This window comes from Prionailurus bengalensis, chromosome C1, assembly GCF_016509475.1.
Source record: "Prionailurus bengalensis isolate Pbe53 chromosome C1, Fcat_Pben_1.1_paternal_pri, whole genome shotgun sequence".
Lineage (NCBI taxonomy): Eukaryota > Metazoa > Chordata > Mammalia > Carnivora > Felidae > Prionailurus > Prionailurus bengalensis.
Window position 1 is genome coordinate 202,380,997 of NC_057345.1, and position 26,209 is coordinate 202,407,205.

The following is a 26,209-nucleotide window of genomic DNA, read 5'->3' on the forward strand; positions in this document are numbered from 1 at the left end:
AGATACACCCAAGTACAGCTACCTCCAGTACAAAGCAGTCTGGGCGGAACAGGTGCAGGGGAGCACGGAAAAGGCCAATGGACCTCTTTGTCCTGGAAGTCTGGGAAGGACATATTAGACTTTTTGTGTGCTGAAGGGGACAAAGGTTATTCCAGGTAGACAGAAGGACATGAGCGAAGCTGGGAGGTAGGAACAGACAGGATGGCATTTATGTCTTTGACCCTCGTGGGCTCACCATCTCCTCACTGGTAATGGCGGTGTATTCACCTGACGCTAATAGTTACTTCAGATGATCACTGCGTTGTAGGGCCTCCATACCACGTCTTTGCAGAATGAATGGAAGCGTGAATAAATAAATGGTACCAGAATACTTAGAAGGAGTATACAAAGCTGTAAGAATGGGGTCTCCTTGGTGACCAGATTATCTCCATGAGCTTGTATATATAAACTGCCTAGAAGAAAAATATTAAAAGTTGGTGGTTAAAAAGGAGCTTGGGGGCACCTGGGTGGCTCAGTCAGTTAAGCGTCCGACTTCGGCTCAGGTCATGATCTCATGGTCCGCGAGTTCAAGCCCCACGTCGGGATCTGTGCTGACAGCTCAGAGCCTGAGGCCTGTTTCCGATTCTGTGTCTCCCTCTCTCTCTGACCCTCCCCCATTCATGCTCTGTCTCTCTCTGTCTCAAAAATAAATAAACGTTAAAAAAAAAAAAAAAGGAGCTTGGATTGAAAGAAATAGCCGGCTGGGGTGCCTGGGTGGCGCAGTCGGTTAAGCGTCTGACTTCAGCCAGGTCACGATCTCGCGGTCTGTGAGTTCGAGCCCCGCGTCGGGCTCTGGGCTGATGGCTCAGAGCCTGGAGCCTGTTTCCGATTCTGTGTCTCCCTCTCTCTCTGACCCTCCCCCGTTCATGCTCTGTCTCTCTCTGTCCCAAAAATAAATAAACGTTGAAAAAAAAAATTAAAAAAAAAAAAAAAAGAAAGAAATAGCTGGAGGGGATGTGTTGCTGTAGGTAGGTTTGGGGCACCTTTGCAGGGACCCTTTCAAGGCTCCACGTCTTTGGGTCAGACCGTTAAATCAAAGATAGCAAGACCCTACAGAAGGGTACTGAGCAGAAGAGAGAACCCTGAGTAACAGAAGGGACAGTAAGAGTGTGCCAGCTACAGGGAAGACAAGTTGCTGGTAAAGGGGAGGGTGTCACCTGCTGTGACAGCTGGAGACCAAGGTTGCTCCAGGAGTGTCCCCCTCTCAGGGATGTTGGCCTGGAGTTCTATTGTTTTTCAGGGTGAAGTGGGTAGAAGGAATTTGAAAGAAGGGAAGTGAGAAGAATCTATGGACCCCAAATGGCCAGGGAGTTGACAATCATTAGCTTTGGACTAAAGACAACAGCTGAAGAAAGTGAGGAAATGATAACAGCTTTCTTGACTGGCCAGGCATGAACCCTGAAAGGTTTAGAATGTGGGGATTAGGTGGAGAGGATTACGATACAGAGTGATTTCTGAAGAGATTCATCTGTTATGCTGGAACATTCTGTGTGCCTGGGGCTGTGAATTGGGCACAGTCTGCACCCCTGTAAATCTCTTTGTCTTGCAGTAAAGTTATTTGTGGCATTCACCATGACTGTGGGGACTTGAGTGGGAGCCAAGAGCAGTTAGAGATCATGTACCCAGCACTGAGTCCACAGGAAGGACTCCCCTGAGTTTTCAGGCAGTCAGAGTAGCCTCAAAGGCTGACGACAGGAGCCTTGTGATTCATCCGACAGCTAGTTCCAAAGGCCTCTTGAGACACCCCGTGCTTGCCACCAACCCAACATCATGCTCAACCACGTGACTTCCCTCCTCCTTTCCGTATAGGAGGCGAGCAGGATGAGGTCTTTGGCGGGTATAGCTCTTGCTGGTGACACAGATCCCCATGACATGTGGACTGATGTGCTGTATTTGAGCATCAACTTTCCATCTGAGCCTTCACGAGCACCCCCAAATTGGGTAAGACCACAGGGCAGCTGTCTCTGCTGTTCCACCTGAGCTTGGCCCCTGTGGGCTTCAGTCAATTCTAAGAAACTGTATTTCAACCTATACTTCTTGGGGGTGACGCGTTCTCCTTGGTGTTTACCAACCACTGTTGGTGAGAGGTTTTAAAACAATCTGAAATGCTAATGCACATTAGTATAATAATTTTTCCTTTCTGTTTCTTCCAATTATCATTTATTTTATTTATTTTCTTAAAGATATTTTTTTTAAGTTTATTTATTTTGAGAGAGAGATGGAGAGAGTGAGCGGGGGGGGGGGGGCTCACAGAGAGAGGGAGAGAGAGAGAATCTCAAGCAGGCTCCGTGCTGTCAGCACAGAAACCGACACGGGGCTCCAATCCACGAACCGTGAGATCATGACCTGAGCCAAAATCAGGAGTCGGACACTCAACTGACTGAGCCATCCAGGGACCCCTGTTTTCTTTTTTCTAATTCTTATATTTCAATATTTAATATTTTCCTCGGTGAAATTCTGTAACATCACAATTTTCTCTTTTCTCATTTTGCTACTATATTAATTTCCTATTGCTGCTGTAACAAATTATCACAAATCTGATGGCTTAAAATGACACAGATTTGTTCCGTCACTGTTCTGGGGGTCAGAAGTCCTGAAATCAAGGTGTCAGCAGGGCCGTGTTTCTTTTGGAAGCTCGGAGGAAGAATTTGCTTCTCTGCTTTTTCTAGCTTTTAATGGCTTTGCCTCAGGGCGCCCTCCTCCATCTTGAAAGCCAACCGCCCAGTGTCTCCCAATCTTTTTATCTCTGTCCCTCCACTTCCATTATCACGTCTCTTTATGACTCTGACCATCCTGTCTCTCTCTTAAAAGACCCTGGTGATTACATCAGGCTCACCTGAATAATCCAAGATGATCTCGAGCTGAAATATGTAACGTAATCACACTTTACAAAGTCCCTTTTGTCATGTAAAACAACATAGTCCCAAGTCCTGGGCTTAGGATGTAGACATCTTCACAGGGCACTACAACCATTACAATCGTCAACTTAATTGCGTTGCGATTACTGGCAAGTAATTATTGGCAACAAATGATCTTCTGCAAGATTAACCACCCAGTGCTAAGGAGCAAGTGCCGGTGGATTCTAATTCACCTTCCATCGGAGTCCCTGATGCCTGATAAAAAACACAAGCAAAGAAGCGTTAGCGATGCACATGCCGATTTTTCCACCGCTCCAGCCTATTGTTGGACCACAGCAGGTAGCAAGTGTTTATTGAAAAAATACAAGAAACATCAGTCCAAGGTGAATTAAATTTTGACTCTTTTGTAGGGTAAAGAATTTGATATTTCCTCCGCTTGAGAATGAATGGTCCTAGATGGAGTCATTGTTACCGCTAATGACAGTTAGAAAAAGAACGCCACCTAAAACTTATTATTAGTAAATGCCGAAGGATGTCGGAGCTCCCCCCGCCCGTGCTCTGCCGGTGGGTCACATCATCTCGCTTAATCCTCACTGCGATACTAGGTCATGAGCTAGGTGCACTCACGATTCCTATTTTGTAGGTAAAAAGACTGGAGGACAAAGAAGTTCGCAGTTGTCTCTCTGGGGCTGTTAACCTGTGGGCTATACTGAGTCCTTGTGCAGTTGGCCAGTTTGGGCCTCCGCTTGTTCCTTTCTACACGTTAGCTGCAACAGGTGTATCTGGCTCCAGCCCTTTTGGCCCTGTTGATAAACAGTCCGGGAGCCTCATATATCACCCACCCCCAGAGTTTCCCTTAGCCTTGGGGTCAGGGGTGAGAGAGGACCATCACCTCGTCAGAACGGGCAGCTCCCCTTGGGCAGCTAGATTCGAGACAGCTGCCAAAGGGATTTTGCTTTATGTATCTTTTGGATTGTTCTTCTGCAAGGAGCGGCTATACCCAAGGCTTTTAGAAGCTCCAAGAGGGAGTGAATGAGTGGAATTTGCCAGGGGATAGGAATAGGGGCAGGCAGTAAAGCGTTTCTTAACATACACATTCCTATTTGTTTATGCATACTTAGGAATATGTTCCATGCAGTGTTGTTTATCTGCAATACAAATTTAGCCCTGAATGCTCTATTTTATCTGGCAACATGGGGAGTGGGGAGAGGAAGAGAAGTTGGAAGGAAATCCCTATTTATAGGTGGGGGGGGGGGATTTTTGATGCATTAACAGCAGTATTTCATTCAATCCCCCTTGTCATGTTATGTTTCCAGAGGACTGATGTCTCCACAAGGAAACCTCTCGCCACAGCGTCTACCTGGCTCCGATAGCTGGGATCAGGCAGCCGCTTCAGGGCATTAATCCACTCCATGAAACCGGAGCCTGCTTTTGCTGGTTATAAACCTCCCCTCCCCTCCATCCGCCTCCCTTCCCCAAACACGCAGGACACAAACACACAAAGGCCTTGGCTGGAGGTGGAGAGGTTAAGGGGGAGAAGGGGGGGGGGAGGATTAGAGTTTTATCAAAATAGCATCTGCAGAGATCTTTCCAAGATAGACATCACTCCTGAGCATGTCTATGGCCTGGGGCCAGGCCTAGGGCGGATGGGAAAACACCAGCTGGCCAGGGAAGGAGTGGTCCCTTGAGGGCAGAGGCTTCGCCAGGTGCATGGGGGGTGGGGGGGGGGAGGACTCTCCTCTTCCCTCCCTTCCTAGGGCCTCCTGCCCCACCCAACTTTTTTTTCCTGGACTTTTTTTTTTTTTTTTTGCCTTTTTGGCCAAACTGTTACTTCCCCCACCCCCCCCCTGCATCAGGCAACAAGAGCTCCTTTAGCCAGAATATTAACACTGCTGGGACTCTCACATATCACAAGGGGTTCGCCCATGTCTGAGAGAGGCAGAAGCCCCTTCTGGGGGAGGCGAGCCTGCAGGTCTGAAGCCAGACCCTGCTGCTTTGGGGAGCTATACCCCCCTGGAAGCCATCTTATCCTGTTCTCTGCCTTCACCCCAGGCTTGTTCTAATGGATTCAAACAGAAGAATAAAAAGTGAATATTTTATTCCTCAAGATCACAAGTTCTTCTGGCTTCAAATCCTGACAGCAAAGTGTTTAAAGTTCACCCACATCTTTTGGCTGCTTTGAGAGTTCTCCACCCCTCTTACCCTCCTTCTCTGGTCCTTGTTTTCACTAATTTTTTTTTTTTTTCAATGTCCTTTCTGCTTCTCTACTTATTAGTAAGGGAAGAAAAAAAATCAGAGTAGCACATTTAAGGATAGCCTGTCTTGAGACTTTCTAAGAAAGAAGTTTTAAGCACAACATCAAGGGAAGAAATTCACAAGGATGACATTGATAGATGGGATTCTATAACTTGTATGTTTCCCAGTTCCATAAAAAAACACACACAGGAAATATTTGTTACATATATCTTTTATAGAAAGAGCTCTTAACAAATCAGTAACAAAGGGAAACATATATAACTAATGAATGTAAACAGCCAAAAAAATATACAGAAAAAAGTTCAGCTTGAATCCTAACAGAAGCAAATCGTTTTTTATAAATTGAAATAATAACGAAATGCTACTTGTCTGTGTCTAAAAGAGTGACAGAAATATTTTTAAAAAAGGTAATACCAAGTGTTGGCAGAATGCAGAGAAACCGGGACTTTCAAGCACTGTAAATTGCAATGTTGAAAGTATGGTATTTTGAAAGGGAAACAAGGCAACACACATCAAGAAACAAAAATGTCATGAGACAATAATGAGTCCTTATTCTACTTATAGTAATATTTTTAAGCAAGTCACTAATGTTTTATGCTGAGATTTATCTGTGAAGATGTTAATGACAACACTGCTTGCTTGGTAAGAGAAAACTTGAAACTTGGACATTTCTAACAATTGTTTTAATGAATTATGGCACGTGATTCAAAGGACTATGCAGACATTTCAACTCATGCTGTGGAACAGTAGTTTTTAAGCAATTCTCCGTGGAGTCCTCTGAGCGGGGGCTTTGGGTCTCCCATTTTTGATCAGTACTGTTCTGTTTTATAAACCGGGCTTCCACGTGCGATTGAATTTGAACCAAAGATTCATAGTTAAAAATAGTTTAAAAACCACTCTTGGAGAAGAGCATTTAGGGAGTTACCAGATATGTTCTGCTTGCCCTTCAGATCCACTCTCTTACTTTAGACAAGGTATGTTTGGACAAGCACAGCTTCTATTTGAATTGTAGACTTTTTAAAAATAATTAAGAATTATGTGTGTACTGTAACCGATTCTAGGTATATTTTTGCTACATGGGTTTCTTCATTTGTTGTTCTTCATCAAAATTTGTATTCATGTTACTGTTACCCAAACAAATAATTTTATCTTCAATGGTGGACTTTTTAACCGAATTTGAAGTGTCTACAATCATGTCAGATTAAATTCTAAAGTTTCAGTTTGAATGAATTGAATTTAAAAATTGAGTTTCCTTTTTTTAATTCAGAAAACTGATTTCCTATTTGTTTTTTTGTTTTGTTTTGTTTTGTTTTTTTTTAATATTTTTTTTTTCAACGTTTATTTATTTTTGGGACAGAGAGAGACAGAGCATGAACGGGGGAGGGGCAGAGAGAGAGGGAGACACAGAATCGGAAACAGGCTCCAGGCTCCGAGCCATCAGCCCAGAGCCTGACGCGGGGCTCGAACTCCCGGACCGCGAGATCGTGACCTGGCTGAAGTCGGACGCTTAACCGACTACGCCACCCAGGCGCCCCACTGATTTCCTATTTGAATTATCTAAAAATACTGATAAAAAATTGGCATTATTTAGCTCCTTACCAGGCTTTCAGCTAATGGACCCAACAGATTAAAAGATGTCACTTCAGTTTTTTTGTTCAAATACCAGAAAATCTGAAATTAAAAAGGAGCAAAGATAGGAGGACATTCATTTGACCTAAAGGTGAACTGATGAAAAGTCATGGTTCACATATATATATGTAAGTGTGCTTTAAAAACATTTTTTTAAACGTTTAGTTTTGAGAGAGAGAGAGAGACAGAGTGTGAGCAGGGGACGGGCAGAGGGAGAGGGAGACACAGAATCCAAAGCAGACTCCAGACTCTGAGCTGTCAGCACAGAGCCTGATGCTAGGCTGGAACTCACAAACTACGAGATTATGACCTGGGCTAAAGTCGGATGCTTAACTGTATGAGCCACCCAGGCGCCCCTGTAAGCGTACTTTCTGTAGCTGTAATGTGTAAAATTATTATTTTGGGTCATGGCCTTTAACATAATACCTCTTAGTGAAAGAGATGCCAATGCTTCCTCACCATATTTGTGTCTTTAATGTTTCATGTGATTAGTAATATGATTATCCCTTGTTGCGGGCAATAAACGTAGGCAAAGGTTATGTGCACATTACATGCCCATCACTAAGTTTCTTGAGAAATGGAAATTCAATACGTAATTTTTCATCAAAGGTGAGCTTACGTGTTGTAGAGGTCACTGCTGGTGGAGGAGTTTATTGTGAAAATTACTAAACAATAAAAATAAACACATAGTGGCATCTTATTTTATACCTTATTATTTTACGTATACCTTATTTTACATATTTTATACAAGCTACTGTAGCATGTTTTGTGACTAAGTGTGTATTTCCTGCACACATTATATGTATATAATGTATATATAATATATATAATATATAGTATATATATACACTTATATATATGTATATATAATATATATACAATATACAATATAATATATATTATATATTTTAAATATATTATATATAACATATATATTTTTAAATATATTATATATTAATATATATATATTTAATCTGTAATTTCTCACCTCTTACAACAGTCTTGCTGGTTCATTGCTGTCCGTTAGCTGTGAGCATTTCTCAATTTTGTCACATTCCACTGCCAAATGGCGGCACACTCCAGGGACTGAGTAAGGACCGCAGCACCAAATACGTCTAACACTACACCTGGGACTAGGAGATGCTGTCCTTACATGCCCTGGGTCCAGGTACACTTTAAAAAAATATATGATTAGTGGGTACCTGGAATACTTTTCTTGGAGAGAGGCATAATTACATTGGCTCTGGGAATGGTGGAGAAAAGAGAGATCACTATCACAGGTAGACTTCCAGATCTAGCCGCATGTTCAAGGCACACACATCTCATAGACTCCCGGGTGACACCATGGCGGATGCTGAAAGTATAAAAGGCAGTTTTCCAAACCCATCCCACGTGATGTCAGTCCAACAATGAATGAGAAGACCTAGTAAAAAGTGGGGAATCTGGGAAATGTCACACTGGATATGACACTAAAGCAACAGATCTTCCCAGGATCACCCCAGGCAAATGTGCTCGCACGGTCACCTTATCCACACCCCACCCACACTTTTTTGTAAACAGTTCTTTGTGAGCAAACCCTTCTGGACTCATCCTATTTCGGGTGTGTGCCATCTGTTTCCCGTTGGGTTCCTAGCAGATACAGAGGGATAAAAGGCTGTTCACTATATATTGTTGAATGACAAAAGAAGATTACCCAGTAGCACGGCAGTAGGCTCCAAATTAAGTATGCTAGGGAGCTATATATATGTAACTGCATAGAAAAAGAATTCTGGGGATGTACACATCAAAATGTCACTTGCAGTTATATCTGGGTGGGAGGATTAAAAATGACTTTCTTCTTTTCTTGTTTTCTTTATGTGGATTCCAAAAAGTATTTCCAGTAAGCATGAATTATGTTTGCAATAAAAGAAATCGCTTTATGGGGAGTAGGGCAGGGGGGATCAAAAGGCGTGGTACTGGCTCTCTGTTGTGGTTCTCACAGACTTATCGTGTTCTGTAATGTACATCTACCGCACCAGGAATGGGCACCCAAATTGCCTCCGATTCGCTACTTTAAAAAGCAACGCTCTGGGGAAATAATCCCACAGATTTTCATTGAAGGCCCGTGGAGAATTTCTCTAGGATATTACTCAGGACTGTGAATGCTTGTCATAGAGAATATCTGAACATAAACCTCATTTGATTGAGTACTACCAGACTTTCTTTAGAATGACTACGTTAGTCTACACTCTCATCAGAATGTGTCAGGATTCCTTTATCTCCCTAACCTCACAAACACCTTGACTTACCCAATTTTCTGATACTGTCTGCCGATCTGATGGGTGTAAAACGATATGATATTGTTATTTTATCTGTGAATCTTGGTCACAAATAAGTTTATCTCATCCTATTCTGTTTAGGCAACTAAGTTTCTCCTTCTGTGAACGCCTGTCCACATCTTTGCCCATTTTTCTATTGGGCATTCTGTGCCTTTCTTTGTGTAAATTTCCAGGAGTTCTGTGTATATACACAAAGAATTCAAAGTAAGCTACAAAGCTAAGAAAAATTTTGACTAAATACAGATGGTCAACTCTCAGCTGTCCGTAGGGACATACAGTTCAGTAGGGAATATGGTTCAGAACGTGGCAGAGAAACATATCCATCCATGTGAAAGCATCCAACCTTGATGGTGCCATTTGGAATCCCAGTCTGGGAACAGAAACCATCCAAGGATTATGGAAGTAGATTTCATTTGCCAAACATACTAGTTCTTACAATCATGACCAAACTGATTATTTTTAGTTCCACTTAATAGGGACCATAGAAGCAATGAAAATCAAAGAAAAATTCATGGTCGATAGTTGATGTTTTATTAAACACTCACTATGCACCACTCCCCATGTTAGGTGCCTTACGTACATTATAACCTTGGTACTGCTATACTCATTTTAGAGGTATGACAACCTAGATTTGAAAAGCTTAAATCCTTGCTCAAGTCCACACAAGCAGGTACCATAGGGTCCAGGAATTGGGGGCACCTGGCTGACTCAGTTGGTAGAGCATGTGATGCTTGATCTCAGGGCTCTGACCCATGACTCAAGCCCCATGCGGGTGTAGAGATTACTTAAAGATAAAATCTTTAAAAAAGATCCAGGAATTGAACTCACTTAGGCCAAAAGAACTTCTATGTTAGAAGAAAAAGCAAGATCTATCATGATTCTTCTTTTTGAAGTTATATTGGTAAAACTTTTCTAAAAATAATCAATACTCTTGAAGAAGTCATGTAGGGATAACAAATAGCAGAAAATTAGAGTTTATAAGGCCCTTTGATAAGTGTCTAACCCAGTCCCCTAAATTTAGGAAACAAAGCTCAGGGAGGTGATCCAGCTTATTTAATTTTATACAGTTGATTTATAGTGGTGTGGGGACTAGAAGTTGTACTTTCTGTGTCTAGATCAAATATGTATCTATATTTGCAGTGGTAAATGTGGGCTAACTATTTTCAAAAGTGAAGGGAGGGCCAGTTGAAGCCATTTGGGGCAGTAAAAAATGTTTTAGGTTCCAGGAAGGGGATATTGAGTGAAGATGATTTACACGATTCTTAGAAATGAGACTTTGGGAAACTGAAGGTCTGGCGTAGGCAGAAGGAAGCACAAACTTCTCAAAAAGAATATGGCAGGAGAAGAGAGAGGCCAACTGAGTACCGAGGGCCTGAGAACTGGTTCCCAGGTTTAGAGAAAGAGTCTCTGCCCCAAGCTATGGAGTTGCCTAAAGATAGAAACTGGTCAGTAACCCAGAGTGCTTAGTACCTATGAGAAACTTTAGTGCCAAGTCCTATGGATTGATGTTAACTATAATAATATAAATGGGACGGTGCTTGTCCTGTTGGTGTATGAGCCAAGGGAGAAGGCGGGAATGGAAAATCAGTGAAAGAGAAGCTGAGAAGGCTGTGGGCACAGGTTTCTGTCCAACAAAGAGAGAAGTTATCCCCCCTTCTCCCTAGTGACAGTGGCATCACAGAGAGGGCTTGGGGACCTCTTCCAGGACAGGAGGCAACAACAAAGCCCTCATTTCACCAAAGCTCTATTTTCTGTGATGGGGTAGGGAAGGAAAGGGAGGAGGAATCTACGGGGGGCGGGGGTGGTGGTGGGGGGGGGGACAAGAACATAGTTCCTGACTGTAGCTCTACACCTGACACTGGAGGATTTTAAAGAAGCTCATTAGAGGCCAGGGAGATGCAAGGCAGGTTGAAGAAGCAAACCGCCTCGTCAAAGAGAGGGCAGTGGAAAGAATCCAGAAATAGAGCTGGAAGATCCAGTTCCAGCAGGAGGAGCATGAAGGAGACAGATGAAGTGGGGAGTGAAAACCCCTTGGGGCGGTGGGTTGGAGGCGGGCCAGGCAGGGTGGTGGAAAATAGCTGCCGGTGCCAGGACAAGAATGAATTGAGTGCGCGGCCATGGGAGGGTGGAGGGGAGAGGGCACAGGGCAGGCTCCGCAGGAGTCGGAGCCATCAAGTGAGGGATGATGATTGTTCCAGCTGTCCGAAGCCCGTTCTGTTGACTTGGTGCTGGTAAGATGAAGGGCTGGATGGAACTGAGAGTGGCAGGCGAGGGGAGGGGGTGAGGGTCAGGGTATTGGCTTTCATGAGCCAGGGTGAGCGACACCACCGCCCCACGTGCTCCCCGAGAGTGGGATTCATTTTTACATTTGCAGTTTGTGGAGTGCTGATCCTAGCCCGGATTGTGTTCTGAGAAAGGCTGAGACCCTAAAACAGCATGTCAGCTTGACTCCTGTGGACACGAGATCCTTCTGAAGGGCCTCCCTAAGGAGCGCTCCATCATTGTCAGGGCCTTGGAAGCACCAGACCGGGGCCAGTGGAGGGGAAGCTCTTTGGCCAGAGCCCATTGGTGACCTAAAGGCACCCTTGATTCCTGGAGGCCTTACTGCCCTCCTGGCCTCTGATTCAGTTCTCAAGGCTGCCTCAGAGAAGGTTCTCTCAGAACAAGACAGACCTGGGGGAGCTGGCAGGGGGAATTGAGGCAAGCTGTGAACTGTGTCCTCCAACTTCTTTCTCCTCATTCTTCGGCATTGCCAGGAGATGGAAAAGAGGCAAGGTGAGGAGGACAGAGTGTTTTTAAAATCAAGACAAAGATGGGCTTTTGCCCCTCATCTCTAAGCTCTGTAACCCAGTTGTACGATCTAGAAGCCTTCCTCAACTAAACATCTCTTTCGGTCCCATTTTGGCAGCCTTTGCTGGAGACTATAACCCACTTTATAACATCGTATCTCAGATTCTAACGTCTCCAATTTATCCTGTGTATGTTTGCTGTTTGCTCGATGTAGGCTCATTTCTTCTGTTGTTCTCTGCTTTTAGTAGAAGACAGGCTTCCTTTCATGGGGAGAACCCAAAAATGGTCCAGGTGTTGGAGAAGGGAGACAAGGCATATGGCTGATGGGGCTCAGCGAATGACAAAGGACAGGAGACCCCCAGAAAAAAGAGTAATGAGAATCCAGAAAAGAGACGAAAACTTTGAGATTTCCTTCTTTTTTAACGGCCTTATTAACATATAATTCATAGTGCATGCAATTCTCCCATTTCAATTTGGCAGCTTTTAGTATATTCACAGAGTTGCGTGCCATCACACTTTTAGGACATTTTCATTGTTTTCCAAAAGAAATCCTGCACTCCTTAGCCATCACTTCCCAACCCATCCATGTCCCCCAGCCCTAGGCAACAACTAACTTACTTTCTCTGTGAGATTTCTTAGGCCAACAGCGAACGCATCCCGGGATTCCATGAATTTATAGAATGCTTTAGTGCCTATGAAGCGTTTTCCCATAGGCACCCTCAGTTTGATCTTTTCATCAACTCATTCAAGCAAGCAGGGCAGGGAGTTTTATCTTGCATTTTTCAGATCAGAAAACTGGGGTGTCTCTGAATGACAACATTCCAGCTTCCCTAAAGGAATGAAGTGACCCACCCTTCACATCTATGAAAGAAAAATAACAGGGAGTTTGGAGTCATATTTCCTTCACTAATCCTCAACGTTTAGGAAAATAAAGGCAGAACACAAGGTGAAGAAACAGGAAGGAAGGATTGAAGCTGCATTTGGAGGCATCGAGGTGAAGCATCTGTTAGAATGCTTTAATTAAGATTTATGACCTGCTGGAATGCATTGCCAAAGGTAGCTGCAAGATCTCCTCTCCTTGGGATTAAAAAAAAGAAGAAGAAGAGAAGAAGAAGCAGATGAAGAATAAAAATCCCAGCAGAGTTCTTGAGTAGGACTGATTTTAGGGAGTAGTTGTATTAGGAGGCAGGTGGATGGATTAGGTGCTGTCCAGTCTTTCCCAGCGCTAAGATACCATGAAGGCAGGTGGTGGACACATGGTCATATGCTCATATGGAGTTATTCACAGTCCCCACGGACAGGAGGTCCTATTTATTTTTGGTCCTTCTGTCTGTAAAGTGAGATGTGCTATCCTCCCTCGGCTGAGGGCAAAACCCTCTGGGAGGCATTGTAGACACTTCAGAGAAAAGGCCAGTGCAGAGAAAGTTCGATTCAACTTTCATTTGCATGGCAGCGTGTGCTGGTTGTTTACTTCTGTATAGCAAACTACCTCAAAACTTAGTGGCTTAAAACAGTAACTCATCCTTACAGTTCACAGTTCTGCGTGTGGACTGGGCTCTGCTGGGTAGTTCTTGCTTGCGATCTCTCATGAACTTGTAGTTGGATATTGGCTGGGGAGGGCGCTGCAATTTTCCTGAGGTTTTAGTGAGTAAGCCATCCAAAATGGTGCCCTTCTGTGGCTGGCAATTGATGCTGGCTCTTGTCTGGGAGCTCAGCCGGGGCTATCAAGTGGACCGTCCTCGTACGGCTCATGTTATGTGTGCTTTTCACAGCAGAGTGGTTATGTTTTCTGGCGGGTCCAGGTTGGCTTACCTCACATGCCCAGCACCTTGATGGGGACAGTTAGAAGCCTGGGTCATCTGGGATCCTGGTCCTTTCTGTATGGTAGTCAGAACCTCAGTGCAGGGCTGCAAGAGACGGAGGCAGAAGCAAGTAGTCCTTTTAAAGGTCAGGCCTGAGCTCATGTCGTGTCGCTTCTGCTATAGTCTGTGGATCGAAATAGTCACTACTAATCCTGGATTGAAGGGGAGAGAAAATACACCCCACTGTGTAATGGGAAGGGTGACAAAGAATTAGTGACCATCCTTAATCGGCCATGCACTGAAGGGGAGCCATGATGTACTAAAGTGTTGTAGGAGAAGAATGCACAGAGCCTCAAAACAAAGATACATGAAAGTGTGCACTCGAATGAAGCTATAGACGTAAGAATTGGTCTACAGCGGTAGATATTAAAGTTAGAAAGGTCGGGGAGAGTTAAGACAACTGGAATTGAGTGAGCTCCATCTTGAAATAATTCCTTAGTTCATCCATTTGTTTAACAGACGCTTATCGAGCTCATAGCTTATGCCAAGCACTAATACTACAAAAAAGAATATGGCGTGAGGCTTTCTTTCCAGACTTCTACCAAAGTCTGCTAGTCCATGCATTAGGTGGCCTCCTAAATCCAAAAGGTAGTTTCTGGTGTACGTATCACTCTCAACACAAAGTATTACAGTTGATATCCAAAGACACAGAAACGATGCCGCACAGACATAATGATGCTGTTGCGTAGGCCTCCGGATTTAGCATCCTACCAGGCCAGAAAAGAAATAAATATTTATCACTATGAACAAAAATAGATGAAAGATATGAGGGAGGGTGGCCAAGTTAAATAGGTTTCTCTGGAGAGACTGGTGGGTAGATGGCCTTCGGAGAACATTCTTTGGGAGAAATGGTGTGTGTTTAGGACCCTTGGGTTCAGCTGGAGTTGTCCGGAGGCCTTGAGAAAACAGTGGCTATAATTCATGTTGCTGGATCAGATTTTTTTTGACAGATCCAAAAGGACTCCCTGTGGGGATGTGAGACTGTCTGTCTAAGAAACATTGCCGTGCTGTTGCTCAGGGTGCATATTACAGCTATATTCTAAAGAGAAGGCACACTTCTGAGTACAAGAGCAGAGATAGGGCTATAGACAATGATAGAAGCAGCTAAAATGGAAACAGAGCCAGGCCACGATGCCTGAGGCAGAGGCAATGGAGGCAAAGAAGGGTTGCAGGTTGTCTGCCCAAGATTGCATTAGCCGAGGTCAGTCCTTAGAGCTGATCTGATCGGAGGGCAAGTTGGTGGAAAAAGTAGCATTTTTGGCTAATTTGGCCATTTAAAAAATCGAATTGACTGGCTTTAGTATGCCAGGTGCTAAATCATACTGGGCCACAAGGAAAGCCTGCAGAGAAAAGGAAGATGGCCTTGGACAGGTGGTTCAAGAAAGAGGACGTCATATTAAGGCCTGCTGTTCTTTGCTTGCCTTGGATCTTAGGCTACAGTCAGGCTGGACTTCAGGGAGAAATGTTCTAATGGAAGGAGAGGATTTATAAGGAAAAGGGATGCATCATCCCTTCCTCCTCTCATGCCCCTTTCACATCACCTCCAACGCACCTTCCTAAAACATAGCTGTCATTACTTGCCTAATGGCCTCTAGTCATTCTTGTTCGCGGGAGCAAACATCCTTCTTAGTTTTGCATTCCAACGTATCAAGCTGGTCCGACTATTCGGTTTTCAAATCTGCTAGCACCCAACGCCAGCCGAGTGGTTCTCTGGTTATCTGCCTTGGTAGTTTTTCACCACCCCAAACGTGCTCTCTCCTTTTCTTCTGACTCCAGATCATTCTTCAAAGTCTTCCTGCACAATGAAGTTTCCCGGATCACTCAAGATGACTCCCTTCTCCTCTTGTTTACAGGTTCATTTGGGTAGGAATTCATTTACTCGTGGGTTCATTTATTTGTTGAATTAATATTCATTTGCTGAACATATGTATGTATGTATGTATGTATTTGATGTGGGACTTGAACTCACAGCCCTACGATCAAGACCTGGGCTGAGGTCAAGAATCAGACACTTAACTGACTGAGCCACCCAGGCATCCCTGGGTGCATCTATTATTTGCTGAGCACTAGGCGTATTGATTTAGGACACATTTTCTACGTTCAAGGAGTTTGAATGTGACAGGAAAAATTTTCAGTTTCTCTGGTACCCACTCAGAAGCAGTATTATCTTTGCCTATATTTCTAGTTGTATTCTCTGTGGGCTTTTTGTTTTTTAATCTGTGAAGTATTTTCCTTAAAGGCAGATGACTGTCTTGAAGTTCTTTTTAGCCCCCAAAGAGCCTTGCCCATACTAAACTCCCCCAAAACATAAAAGATTTGGGAGCACCCCAGAGCAGTGGCCTGGTAGCAGCACACATGTGAGTCTGGATCTGATCATGAACTGGAGATTTGATGATCTCTAAAGGAAAGAGATTGCTTTGTGTGATTACTGGGGCCTAAAATCAGGGAAAGATCAGTACTTCCCCCATTTAAAATAATGTATATCAATGAAGAAACCCTCTGCCCATCTCTAATTTGTGTGTTCTCACCACATTCCAAAGTTCTGGGAACATGAGGGCCTTCTTCTCGAAACAAAAAAGACAGTCATTGGGAGTGGTCAAGCCTGTTGATAGTCTGTTGGTTGAGGGCCCAGTCAAGAGTGAGGGCACCCAGGCTGCTCACCTCCTAGGAAAAGTCCCGGACAGGCAGCAGAGTTACGTTGGAAGTGTCATGGTGACCAGAGCTCCATGCTCAGAGACGCCATCTTGCCCACCCCATCTCCCTCTGGCTTGGCTTTTTAATGTAGGGTCACCCAAACAGGGCGCGTGATCTGGAGAATGCCTGGCTCAGTTGGAAAACCCAGTGAACTAAAAGTCAAGAAAGAGAGTTGTAACCTTGGCCTTGGCCCTGATAACTTGTGTTACTGGAGGCCATCACTTTTCCTCTAGGCCTTAGATTCCCCACCTAAAATATAAAGGAGCTGAAATAGTTCAGTCATTTTGTCAAACTGTTTTTTTTTTGTTTTTAGTCAAACTCTTTCATCACACAAATCATAATGCAGAAGTTCAGAGTGTAGAGCACACAGAAGCAGAGCTGAATTACCTCATGAGGCTCAGAGAGGATTAAGTAGGCCCCTCACTTGCTCAAGATACCCCCTCTCTTTATACTGCCCCTCCTGATCCCCAGCACATATTTTGAAAGCCCCTGGACCAGAAGGGTGGACCCTATATTTTTTTACTGATCACGGTGCATAACCAAAACTAATTTTAAGAGACTCATTTCTAATATACACATCTTGATAAACGCCATACCTTTGTTCCAGTGAATCCTTGTATTAGCTCTTAATAAAGCTCTTTTTTTTTTTTGAGAACAAAGGAAATATAGCTGGGATGTTCAACAGTTTATTCCCACACCCCAACTGACTGTCCAGCTCAATTCCTGAAGTGCACGCTCTGCAGTGTGGAGATCGCTGGCCTCTGGGGATCTTCAGGTTCTTTCCAGCCCGCTATTCTAGAAGACTATGCCTGGAGCACAGAAACAATGCTAGTAATCATTAGCCCTGTTTATTTCTCATAGAAGAAAGAATTTTCTGGATACTTGGGAGACTGAAAGCATAGTGACCATTGTAGGGGGAGGAGACCTACTCCATTAAAAACTCAACCCTCTGTCCCATATCTCCACTGGCCAGACCCACTCTGCTGGCTCAGGCATCTGGCCGGGGCCCTCCCGTGCTCTCACCTCCAGAATCTCTACAGCCTCGTGGCGAGATTTCCCAGGGCATGTCTGGCATGTGCCTCCTCTTGAGTCAGGAACTAGTAGCCCTAAACCAGCCCGTGCTAGGAGATTTTCTCCACAACCTGCTTACGAACAAAGAACAGCAGCTTAAAAATTCTCCACTTCGGTTTAAGAAGTGCTCTGTGAGGAGCAGGGAGCTGAGGGGGATTGTGTGTGATACCCTCTCCTTTCTCCTCATGCTGTGGCTGAGTGGCTGTTCTATTCCTGGAAAAGAAAGGGGGTTTGGGGGGGGGGGACTGCTGGGCCACTTTCTCGGGAGGACTACAGGGCTCAGGGGAGAGGCAGCCAGGCACAGTTCCCGGTCCCCATCCACTCATAACTCGTTTGAGAGATATGCAAACTGGCAGGACTGCCCAAGGCCTCCTTGCCAAGGCAGGCTTCCCTCCAAGTGGGCTTCTATATTTATGTGAAACAGAAATGAAAGAAACAGCACTAAAAGGCAACAGACACACTAGCCAGCACCCCCATGAGTGCGTGTTTAATGAGAGGCAAGACTGTGGGAAGAAGCGATCAGAGGGTCACTCGGGGCAGAGTGAAGTCTTGGTGGCCTCAGAGACCTTGACCTAGGGGAAGCCAGAAAGATGTCCACAGACAAAGGCCAGGCAAGTCTTAACACTCCTTTTGTGGGCCTTAGTATGCCTAACACTGAGGCATTGGGCTCTATATTAGTTTCTAGGACCCCCATAGCAAAGCACCACGAACTAGGTGGCTTAAAACAATAGACATTTGGGGCTCCTGGGTGGCTCAGTCGGTTAAGCGTCCACCTTCGGCTCACGTCAGGATCTCACGGTTCGTGGGTTCGAGCCCTGGGTCAAGCTCTGTGCTGACAGCTCAGAGCCTGGAGCCTGCTTCGGATTCTGTGTCTACCTCTCTCTCTGCCCCTCCCCCATCCCCCCCCCCCCGACCTCTCTCTCTCTCGAAAATAAATAAACATTAAAAAATTAAAAAAAAAACAACCAATAGATACTTATTCTCTCACAGTTCTGGAGGCCAGAAGTCTGAGATCAAGTTGTTGACAGGGCGATGTCCTCTCTGTCCTCTGACAGAGGATCCCTTCTTGTCTCTTCTAGGTTCTGGTGGTTGCTGGCATCCTTAATGTTTCTTGGTTTATGGATGCAGCACTCCAATCTCTGTCTCTGCCTTCACATGGCTTTTCCTTTATGTGTCGGTGTCTTTTTGTCTGTTTTTTTCTCTTATAAGGACACCGGTCATATTGGGCTTAAGGCCCACCCGAATCTGTTTTAATGATTACATCTACAAAGATCCTATTTCCAAATAAGGCCACCTTCACAGGTTCTGGGTGGACCCAAATATTTTGGGAGGTGGGAGGACGCTATTCAATCCAGTACAGACCCTAAATGCCCCTTTGTCAGGCAAGAATGGGGGCCAGAGAAAAACAATTTGCTCTGCTCTGCTCTCTTAAACTCAGAATATTATACCCATTCTCCAGTTTAGCAGACTCTTTAGGCAAGCGGGAAGGTTGATGGTCTTGAAGTCTCCCTTTAACCTCCTCACACTGGCAGATCCCAGAAGTCACAATGCTTAAGCCCTCTTGCAATAGATCACCGGCAAATACAGACCTCATCACTTCTTAAAGGTTTCCAGGAAAGGGTATTCACAATACACATCCTTAGTGGAGAGGAGAAAGTCCAAATTTCAGATTCCATTGGTCAAAGGAAAACTCTGATCTGTGTAAATCCAACAGGATGCAGGGACATGTATTCTGGATTTTAGCTCTGAAGGTAAACTCTCAGGCTCAGACCAATGACTCCTCACCTCCTCCTTTTTGAAAGAGAGCTTTTACTTGCTTGGTGTATACATTCTTACATCCTTTTGATTTCTGCCTTTCCCATCCTTACCCTCCCTCTTTTCTCTTAATTTTACTTTTTTTCTTGGTTGTTTTTCTTTAATTTTTAGTTCCTAAAAATAAAAAAAAAATGTAATTGATTCTTTCTACTCTTTCTCTTGGCCAATCTGCTGAGTTGCTGGCTGAGGGGCTCTCAGTTTCTCTCGTGCCCTCACTCCACTTATCCCTTTGTAGTCTAACTGGCCCACTTAGTTCATGCAGATGGGTCTAAAGATAAGGGAGGAGATTTGAAAAGAGTAGAGGACATGGAGGGAAAAACAATGCCTCAGAGGAAACAGCAGAAAATGCCAGGAAATTACTGAAACTCAAGCACAGAGCCCATCCAAGACCAACGGCAGAAAAAGTGGGGGTGAAAATGGAAAGCATCATGAAAACCCAAGCAGATGGTCTTGGGCTGCTTGTAGTAAAAGGGCAGAGAAGATAATATGAAAAAATGTAGCAAAAAATTGTGAAGAAAGACAATCAAGGCACAGAGAGAGGCCCGACAAGCAGCACTAGAGGATTGAAATGGACTGGAGAGCTGGCCGGAGACGGGTATTGGGTTAAGCCTGAAGCTTAAACTGTTGGAGTCCTCAAAGTCCTGCTCAGTAAGTCCTGAAAAATTCTCTCAATCTGCTCTATTAAACCCTTGGCCTTCAGTTCCGTGTTGCTGGAATGGGGAACATTGATTCTTCCACTTTTTAAGTTTCCCAGAGGACAACACTCAGGCCAGGCATCTTCCTGACTCCCTCAGGCACCCAGAAAATGGTAGATGATTCCACATTGTCTAGACTAGAGCTGGTGAGGTTCTCCAGAAAATGGTAGACGTCCCCATACTGTCTGGAATGGAGCTGGTGAGGTTCCCCAGGAGGCATGGCTGATTCAGAATCAGCAATGATAAGAGCAGAACTTTAAAGGCTATGTTTTTCTGCTGGAATATTTTCTCACTTTTTCGGCACCCTTTCTTCTCTTTTCCAGGGATCCACAGTCCCATCCTCCTTCATGACTCCCAAACTCTGGACCTCCCTCTCACTCTTGGCTCAGACCAAGTATATCTCCATTAACACCGAGCAGAAGATACTTGCTGCCTGTTATCTGCTCCCCAGTTGTGTCCAGCCCACTTAATCAACAGGTAATGATAATTCACCCAAGAACTCCCAGGTACCCTGAGCCTTACCCAAGTAAATAGATCTAAAGAACTCCAGCCAAGAGTAGCTGGTGAGGGAGAAGTATTTAGGCCAAACCACTCAGGCTTGACAGTATGTTATCAAAGTTATTCTTGAAAATTCCTTAGGAAGGTAACATTTTGTAGGCCAGTTACTTCAAGTGTTTCAGCTGCAGAAACAGTGGTCTGCTCCAATGCTAAAGAAAAGCTGATCTTTGGAGCTGATTGAATCTGTTAGGCTGGTCCGAGTTTGGGATCACATGGAGGAAAAGAAAATACCCCAGCCAGATTCAGCTTGCAAGACAAGCCGCGCTGAGCTGTATGAAGGAAGCGTGGATTTGCTTTTCATTCTTCCCACGCTGCAGCTTACTGATGGGCAGTTACTTATCTTTTCCCCTTTGCTGAGGACCCATGCCCAAACGTATACAAGTTAACATGAGCTCGAGGGACTCCTCTCCATCAGTGTGAGCTTCTTGGTGAGTGCGCGGTAGGGAGAAAGGTCTGTGCCTCTTTCCCGAGCACAACCGGCTGGCTTAGCAGCAGGTGGACCCACATCTTCTCTCCTCCATGTAAGCATACACGGTGGTGAGAGCGATCCTGGAAATTAAAAAAAAAAAAAAAACCAACAACTCCCTCTTTGTGTTTTTGAGTTTTTTATCATCAAACTGAATTTTACGCAGACGAGAGCTTCCGAAAGTGAGTCAGTGCTTTCTGATGGGAACGCAGCCCCTTGCCTGGGCCCCTGGCAGGGAAAGTGGGTGGGGACGGAGAATGGGGCAGCAGAGGGGAAGGTGAGAGCTGCAGCTGGGCAAACAGAGCCTGCATTGTTCCCCTGCCGCATCGGGGCTGCAGCCTGGGACCCGCGCCTCCCTTAGAACGCAGCCAACAAGCACATGGCGCCTCGTGCTCTGTTTACACAGGTGCCTTCCCTCCCCAGGGAAGCTGGGGCTTTGCAAACATGCATGACCACATGCTTCCATAAGATGGATGCTCACATCTGCACGCTGCCGAGGGGAGAAACTGAGGCCCAGAGTGGGGAAGGAAGGCCGAGCAGATCAACGATGGAAGCAGGAAGGTCGGGCAGGTGTTCTGACTCCCCCTGGCTTCTCTGGTTACCAGGCTGCCTTTGTCCTGTCAGCCCTGCCCCTGACAGGGATAAAGCCTTTGGGCTTTTCACTTTAGATTGCAGCAGCTCTCCCAGCTACCACTCCAAGCTGAAGCTGAAGCTCCCCGACTGTTCGACTGTTCGGGGTGGGGGCTGGGCCGGTGACACTCCTCCTCCCCCCCACCCCCCACCCCGCAGCCACACCTGTTAGTGCAGCCTGCCCCCGCCCCCCCGCCCCCACCAGAAGGGCAGGGAGGAAGGGGCTCTGGGGCTTGGACATTTCACATGCCTAAGAAATGTCCCTGAGCCCTACTATATCCGCTCCACTCCTACCCCGCCCCCCCAACATCTCCTGGAAGTCCAAGGAAGGGCAAAGGAGAAACCCAGCCGATTCATTTATTTGTCTGTCGTGTTTTAAAGTGCTCATTTTCAGAGCCTCAGCTCAAATGCCCCAGATTCTTCAGCAGATGAGTTGTAAGGAAATGCAAGGGGTGAAGGGGAAACCATAGGTGAAAAGAGACGAAAAAGACTCATTGCATTTTAAAAAATGGTCAAGATCAAACTGATAGCCGGGCATGCTAACCTGACACTAACACTATAAAAAGATACAAAGAAGCGATTACTATAAAAGCCAGAAGAATAGTGACTTTCAGGGATGGGGGGAGGGTCGAGAACTTTCGGGGATGGGGGGGAGGGTCGAGACTGAGAGAGAACACTTGGGGAGGGTCGATTTCTTACCCCAGTGTTGGCTACAGTACAGGGCACCTTGTGGTAGCCCATTAGGTTATGCATCAGCCTTGTGTGGCGCTTTGTTTTCTAAGGAAAGTGTTAAAATAGTTTGTCAGTTTTCCTGGCGCCTGGACAGCTGGATCTTTAGGATGCGACCCAATCACGTGCCTCTTTCCAGCTGACACAACCAGGTCGTTATAGCAGCTCTCAAGGAGGCACCAGTCTCTTGACCCTAACTTTGGGGAAGGGGGTAACCCTTCGAGGAGGAGGACAGTGGCATGGCAGAACAGAGGCGAAGTGAGGCTGTCCCCATCCCTCTGAACCGGAAGGGGACTCCAGTGAGTTTTCTAATTTGCGTGAAGTGAATAGAAAGCCTTTAGAGCATTCTCTGTCAGGTAGCTGACAGGTAACTTATCTGCATGAGGGGGCTCACCGTCTTCTCCACCAGATCAATGCTGGTGCCTGCCTTCCTCTCGCGAATCCCTCTGGAGCTGTGTCTCTGTCTCTCGAGGGACTAAGATGGTCACGGGGACTGCCTGAGATGCATCTCTGACTAACACAAATTCTAGGAACTAACTCTTCCAAGTAAAGGATCCGTTGGTCCCAGCAAGGCCATCAGAGACACTCAAATATTATCCAGTGTCTCCAAGTGCGTGCGTACAATTGTGTGCATGACTGTTTAGAGTAAGACAGCAGGTTGCTAGGCAGTGCGTTTCCAGCAAGGAGAGTGTGAAGAAAAAAAAATAATAATAAATTAACAGATGACGGGGAGGAGAGATCCAGCGCCCGCTCGGAGAGGAGCGTTTGGGTCCGGTTCATTTCGGTCTGATGGGAGTGTCACGGGGACGTCAGGGCTCGCTCAGATCCGGCATGAGTTTCCAATCTTGCCTTCCAACTCCTCACCCTCTGTCTTATGTGGTGGGGAAAGCTGAGATGAAATATGGCCCTCTGGAGGGCCGTGCCTTTGTGAAAGACTATTACAGCTGTAACAAAACTTTTGTAATCTGCACCGTATCCCATTACACCTCCCGGCTCCTTGGGTCCCTTCCCAGCCTCAAGGAAAATACACACACCCTTTCTGTTTCTTTCTTTCTTTCTCTTTTGCTCTCTCCCTAGTTCCCACCCTTTAAAAGGGCATCACAGTTGTTCTTTTCACATAGGCTTTTCTCTAACCTTTGAGGCAAATTGGCTCGAGGTGTGTAGAAAGGCTGGGTGATACTCGGTGCCCTAAGACCTGTCAAATCATCGAGGGGGCTGCACAGAGCACAGGATGTGGAGGTCACCGCAGTGGGTCAGGATGAGGCTTCTCTGAGCCTTCTTATCCTTGGATGACGGCTTGCTGCCTCCTGCCTCTGACAACAATGATGAGAGCTAACTCTCATTGAGCCTGGGGGCTCTCATCCCCCCAATTGTCTTCATGCCGACTTTTGGGGGAACAGTTGGGCTCCATGGTGAAGGAACTGAGTTAGAAGCCGACCATCTGGATTTCTGTCTGAACTCCAGTAGTTCCTAATTGTGTGACCTTAACAGATGTCTTTAATCTCTCAATTTCCTCATCTGCGAAACAGAGGTACTGATATTTACCTTGTAATGTGAAGTTCAAGGAGATGATCCACGTCAAGTGCTGTAGACAGTGCACGGCATGGTGGATACGCCCAACCGTAGTCCCCTCTTTTTTATTTTGCCGTGTTCTGACTTCTTTGGTGACGTGGTGGGCTCTAGAGCCTTCTGCTCCACGTGCTCAGGGGAACCAAGCTGGGTTCCAGGATGCAGCTGGAGGACAATGGAAGTGACTTCTGTTCTGGGGAGGGTGAAAAAGTGGGAAGAGAAAGGAATGACATAGAAGGTTCTTACAGTAGTCAGAATCTACAGCTGCTCTAGTCATGAAGGGACCAAGAGTCCCCTGTTTGTGTCAAAAAGAGACAGAATTGGTCAGACAGAACCGACGATTCCAAACTTTGGGCTTGCCACTGTCCCTTATCCTGAGATATTCAAAATATTCGTTCGATAGAATGTTTGGCACGGAGGCTCTGTGACACAAAAGCCGGGGTCATGAATCCGGGAAGATCTGAGCCCTCCCTCCTCTATTGCCATTACCTGTGCAAACGGGGCTCACTTCTCAAACTCCCTAGGCCCTAGTTTAATCATTTGTAGAAGGAGAATCACGGCTAGCTCATGGGATTGTTCTGAGAATTAAATGGAATAAAGTGCCTCAACGTCTCTGATGTAGCACGTCGCTCATAGCAGCACTCAACACACTTGTTGAGTGAGTGATGGAAAGAGTGAATAGTAAGCTTTCCACGGATGATCTCATTCTTCACTTTTGAATTGGTTTTCCTTTTCTTTGCCTCTCCTCTTTCCTTTCTCCCCATTTCCTTCTTTCCCCCTTCCTCACATTTTTAATGTTCAGGATTGCCCTCCCTGTGCCATGTGTCTTTACCTGTCCTTGACTACGTCATTCCTTAGTCAGTATCCCTAGGTGTTTCCCATGGAGGGCCTTACACCTCGCCCGTCTACATAGAAAACGTGTCATTATAAATGGAGGAGGAGGAGGCTGCCTTGCTCCACACATGCCTGTCTGGACAGATTTCCAGGGGCAGCTGTGACTCTTGGTACAACTTCTTCACTTCTTTACTAGATCTTGGCTGTGGTGCTCATATGATAGAAGGTGGAGAGAGAAAGTGGTGAAGACAAAGGGCCAGGAGAAGAGAAAAAAAAAATAGACGTATCTACTTGAGGCCACGTGGCACTTTAGAGAAGGAACAGAGTTGACCACAAAGTAACGTCACGTAAGTCTCAGCTGGTAGCCAAGACGCCATCCACCGAATCATAGTCGTTTCCCAACCTGAAGATAGAGGAGGCACCTGAGGGAAATAGGGGGAAGTAGGACATGATGTTCTATTGTACAATGTCAGAGAGACCATGGGAGGGAAGGATGATGTCAGGCTTGTGCCAAGGGATGCAACAAGGGAAGGTTCCATGCTCCCGGGAAACAGGCACTACCAGCATAACCTACCGCCCGTCCCTGTTGGTCAATGTTAATGGATTTGGGCTGGAAGATGGTAGGGCATCATACAGGGATGATTCAAAAAGCCTTTTCTTTTGGATTTGCAATGAAAAAAAAATTTTGTGTGTGTGTGTGCAGACCACAAATATACCTTACTCATCATATTTAATTGCAGCTTAAAAAAAAAATTTTGAGGGTCGAGGAATCTCCAAGGCAGATGGATTGCTTCATGGCCATAAGACGGAGGGCTGGGAGAGCCTTACCAAGGTCATTTCCCCATGTTTCTGCTTTCAGGAAGTATCGTACAAATGTGAGGCTGGAGCATCCATGGCTATGATCTCTAGAGAAGACAATGATTGGCCTGCAAACCAAATTTTGCTGCCTCTGAAAAATTGTCAGGAAAATGACTGTATAATCTGCAAACAAAACAGAGGTACTATATCACCCAGCACAGCAGAAGCTTCTTCATTTTATTCTACATTCAGGACTAAATCTTTCAGACCCAGCCAAGGGAGTAACAAGGGGGACATAATCTTGTTCTGATCCTTTGTAGCTTCTCTGGTAGCATCCCTGTCCCCCAGCTGGTTTTCAAGTTACAATCTCTCTGTCTCTCTGTCTCTGTCTCTGTCTCTCTGTCTCTCTGTCTCTCTCTCTCTCTCTCTCTCTCACACACACACACACACACACACACATCCTTCATGCCCAGCTAGAACTGATTATCAACTGATTATTAACATTTGGGAAATGGGGGGGGGGATAAAATATATACAGTTGTGAAATACCATCCAAGTTCTTATCTTCTTATTGGTCCCATAGGGCAAGTGGAGCCCT